This window comes from Xenopus tropicalis, chromosome 7 (genome assembly GCF_000004195.4).
Source record: "Xenopus tropicalis strain Nigerian chromosome 7, UCB_Xtro_10.0, whole genome shotgun sequence".
NCBI classification, from domain to species: Eukaryota; Metazoa; Chordata; class Amphibia; order Anura; family Pipidae; genus Xenopus; species Xenopus tropicalis.
This window is the reverse complement of record NC_030683.2, coordinates 77,552,047-77,557,026: the sequence shown is the minus strand read 5'-3', so window position 1 is coordinate 77,557,026 and position 4,980 is coordinate 77,552,047.

The following is a 4,980-nucleotide window of genomic DNA, read 5'->3' as shown; positions in this document are numbered from 1 at the left end:
CAGTTTGCTGTGTTTGTTTTATTATTGATTGTTACTGAAATTATTTTCTAACACATAGGGCTTTTTTACTACAGGCCTATGTGTTGGTATTTTAAGGAGCATTTTTGGTTGTAGCATTGGCAGACCTTGTTCCCAAGAGACCTTGTTAACAGCTACTTTAGTTCAGTTCTGCTGAATTTTTTTATCTACTAGTTTTCCCTTTTCTCCTTTTCAAATTACAGCCTGTTGTTTAACCACTCCCTGATTGCTAAAAGTGGAACTACATGGGAGGTATTGTTGGACGTCTTAGCAACAACAGCGCCAATCCTACAAGCATACGCATCATTGGTGGGATTTGAATATAGAAACAGAACTAGAAATAGTACAGATTTGCATTCCTGAATAATTGGAAAGGAACTCTGCATGCTTTGTTCCCCAAGATAATGTTGGAGATATTTCCACTATATACTGTATATCATGATCTGGATAAATCTTCATAGGCTAAGTCTAAAGCACCTGGGCTTTTCTTGAAATGAATTAAATATGTTTAATGGAACCATTGTGACTGGATGTCTGTGACTGTCATTCACAGTCCGGACCCAACAGTCAGTCGCCTGCAATAAATCTCTGCTATCATGGGCGACTAACTGCTCTACAATGGTTTCCACTGAACTGCTCTGTGGGTCCTTAGCCTAAGGTTTTAAATGCCAGGGAATTCCCTACCACTCAGATGTACTGAAAAAGGCACTGGGATGAGTGGTGAAACATTTTCAAGAAATCTGAAAGTTCAGTTGTTTTAGACTTCGTTCCACAAGATAATGAAAAACCCTTCAGTATCATACAGTGACTGCTGGATGTAGATACATGAAAACCAACTTTAATGAGATTTTCAGCATGCTGAATCGCTATTTCAAGGTGCAGAAATCTGGCACAGGTATCTCACCGTGGCCTTCTGAGAGTTTTTTCTTTTTGCAATAGCAAGAACATAATTCCTGCATACTACCCCTGCTCATTTCTGTGTCCTTCACAGCTTGTACAAACCAACACATTTGCCACTTTAGGTGAAGATGTTTGGGAAGACAGCTCTAGGCTAGCAAGTATGGAGCAGGCTGACTCTCAGAGCACCCTGGGAGCCGGCACCTCTAATACAGGTGGGGGGAGTAGTGCTAGGAAGGGAAGGAAGGCTATAGTTGTAGGGGATTCAGTTATTAGAAAGGTGGATAGGGTAATTTGTCGCAAAGACCCTGTATACCGAACTGTGTGTTGCTTGCCTGGTGCTAGGGTTCGGCATGTGGTGGAACGAGTGGACAAATTGATGGGAGGGGCTGGGGAAGACCTGGCGGTCTTGGTACACATAGGTACCAATGACAAAGTTAGAGAAGGGGGGGAAGCCCTCAAGAACGATTTTTAAAAGCTAGGTGCGAAGTTGAGGGCGAGGACTTTCAAGGTAATTCTCTCAGAGATATTACCTGTGCCACGAGCAACGTTAAGAAGGCAGCGGGAGCTTAGGGAGATTAATGCGAGCTGAGAGATTGGTGCAGGGAGGAGGGCTTTGGGTTTCTGGAGAACTGGGCTGATTTCTCAATCGGCTTAAGGCTCTTTGCCAGGGATGGGCTGCACCTCAATGATGATGGGGCAGCTGCTTTGGGGGAAAAGATGGCTAGAGGGTTGGAGGAGATTTTAAACTAGGAGTGGGGGGGGGGGGGTGCAGCAGGTAATTCTGTGGTAGACAGGATAGATGAAGTAGTGGGCACAGTAAGGGAAAATGGGGGAGGAGACTTGCTTCAGGATACTGATAATGGCAGGGAGGACCATATGTTGTTTATGGGTCATTCTCACGCTGGTACCAGTATTAAATGTATGTTTACCAATGCAAGGAGTCTGACTGGTAAAATGGGAGAGCTGGAGGTACTGGCGTTGCTGAAACTTGGTTGAACGAGTCGCATGACTGGGCAGTTAATATTGGGGGTTACACATTGCTTTTAATTCCTGCTTAACGAACAGACACACTCCTCCTCCTTTTCTATTGCCCCTGTCCCTCCGAAACAAATATTAAAGAGGAAGTGATGGGGGTAACAGAGGGGGCTGAATCCTTATGGGTTGAGCTTCTCACAGATAGTAAAGAATCTACCAAATTAATTGTAGGGGTATGCTATAGACCCCCTAATGTAAGTGAGGAGGAGGAGGAGGCCCAGCTCCTGTTGCAAATAGAAAAGGCTGCTAGTTTGGGGCAAGTGATAATAATTGGGGATTTTAATTATCATGTTATTGACTGGAGCCATAGTACTGCCAGGACAATAAATGGGAACAAGTTTATAAACTTGCTGCATGACAACTTTATGTCACAGGTTGTTGAGGAGCCAACCAGGAACCATGCTATATTGGATCTAATATCTCTATCTCTAATGACCCAGAACATATAGCAAATGTGCAAGTGGTTGAACCCCTGGGTAATAGTGACCATAATGTTATTTCATTTGATGTTAGGTGTAGGAAATAAATTTACACTGGGGCAACAATGACACTGAATTTTAGAAAAGCAAATTTTAGCTCCTTAAGGGCAGCGCTTCAGGGCATAGATTGGGGCATTATGTTTTCTGATAAAAACACAGAGCAGAAATGGTTGTCATTTAAAATGATATTAAATCATTACTGTTCTCAATTTATTCCATTAATAAGAAAAAGTAGAAGTGTTAAGAATCAACCTATGTGGCTTAACTCTGAGGTAAAGAAGTTAATAGGGAAAAAAAGGAAAGCTTTAGAAGAAATATAAGTCAGAGGGGACAGTAGCTGCGTTTAATGATTATAAACACTATAACAAGTGTTGTAAAACAGCAATCCGGAAGGCAAAGATAGAAAATGAGGAGCGCATCGCGGCCGAGGCCAAGACTAACCCCAAAAAGTTTTTTAAGTATATTAATAGTAAAAAGATGCAGGTTGAGTGTGTGGCCCCATTGAGTTATAATAACAATATGGTTACAGTGGATACAGAAAAGGCAGATGTGCTTAACCAGTTCTTTTCTTCTGTGTATACAGTAGAGGAGCCAGTGGGCCAAGTCCCACCCAATAACTGCACTGTTGCCTCAGCTCCAACTACACAGTGGTTGGCACAGGATATGGTGCTTAAAGGGTTACACACGATAAATGAAAACAAGGCACCTGGGCCAGATGGAATACACCCTCAGGTACTGAGAGAGCTAGGGGCAGATTTACAGTGGCCTTTGTTTCTGATATTCTCAGACTCGCTTTCATCAGGTATGGTACCTAGGGATTGGAAGTAGGCGAACGTCATTCCTATATTTAAAAAGGGAGTAAGATCTCAGCCTGGCAATTATAGGCCTGTAAGTTTGACATCCGTGGTGGGCAAGTTATTTGAAGGCTTGCTAAGGGATCACATACAAAATTATGTAGTGGAGAATGCCATTATGAGCAGGAATCAGCATGGCTTTATGAAGGACAGGTCTTGTCAGACCAATTTAATTGCTTTTTATGATGAGGTAAATAAGAAGCTGGACAGTGGGGATGCAGTAGATTTAATCTATTTGGATTTTGCCAAAGCATTTGATACCGTTCCCCACAAACGACTGCTTTCTAAGCTAAGGTCTATTGGTCTTAGTGAAGTCATTTGCACATGGATAGAAAACTGGCTACAGGATCGGGTACAGAGGGTGGTTGTTAATGGTACATTCTCTACTTGGAATAAGGTTCTCAGTGGGGTCCCTCAGGGTTCTGTACTGGGTCCACATTTGTTCATAAATTACTTAGGGGAGGGTATTACAAGCAATGTATCCGTGTTTGCAGATGACACAAAACTCTGCAGACCAGTCAATTTTTTTTCAAACTTGACCAACTGGCAATCTGGGCGGCTAAGTGGCAGATGAGATTTAATGTGGATAAATGTAAGGTCATGCACCTGGTTTGTAAAAATATGCAAGCCACTAATACCCTTAATGGGACTGCACTTGGCAAATCCATAATGGAGAAGGACCTTGGAGTCCTTGTAGATAATAAACTTGGCTGTAGCAAGCAATGCCAGGCAGCAGCTGCAAGGGCAAACAAGGTTTTGAGCTGTATTAAAAGGGGTATATATTCACGGGAGGAGGGGGTTATTCTTCCCCTTTACAGAGCGCTGGTAAGGCCCCATCTAGAATATGCTGTCCAGTTCTGGTCTCCAGTGCTCAAACGGGACATTATTGAGTTAGAGAGGGTCCAGAGAAGGGCAACTAAGCTGGTAAAAGGTATGGAAAGCCTCAGTTATGAAGAAAGACTGGCCAAGTTGGGTCTGTTTACACTGGAGAAGAGGCGCTTAAGAGGTGACATAACTATGTATAAATATATAAGGGGATCATATAATAACCTTTCTAATGTTTTATTTACCAGTAGGTCCTTCCAACGGACACGAGGGCACCCACTCCGTTTAGAAGAAGGGAGGTTCCATTCAAATATTCGGAAAGGATTTTTTACAGTGAGAGCTATGAAGTTGTGGAATTCCCTCCCCGAATCAGTCGTGCTGGCTGATACATTATATAACTTTAAGAAGGGGCTGGATGGATTCTTAGCAAGTGAGGGAATACAGGGTTATGGGAGATAGCTCTTAGTACTAGTTGATCCAGGGACTGGTCCGATTGCCATCTTGGAGTCAGGAAGGATTTTTTTCCAAATTATGAGAGGTTTCAGATGGGTTTTTTTGCCTTCCTCTGGTTCAACTAGAAGTTAGGCAGGTTATTTATAGGCATTATGGTTGAATGTGATGGACGTATGTCTTTTTTCAACCCAACTTACTATGTTACTATGCTTTTATGTTTTAGCTGTAGCACGCATCAAATTCATAGTTACATTCATTAAAACAACTATTGCTTATGCCTTGTTGTCCTACTGCACACTTGACTTTCCTGTTGGGTTAAAGAAAAAGTAAACCCTAGCCCGTGGTTAGCCCCCATCACTGCCCCCCAGAATTTGTTCTGTTCAGAAGATTCCCTGTGTGCCGGCCTGCCATAAATC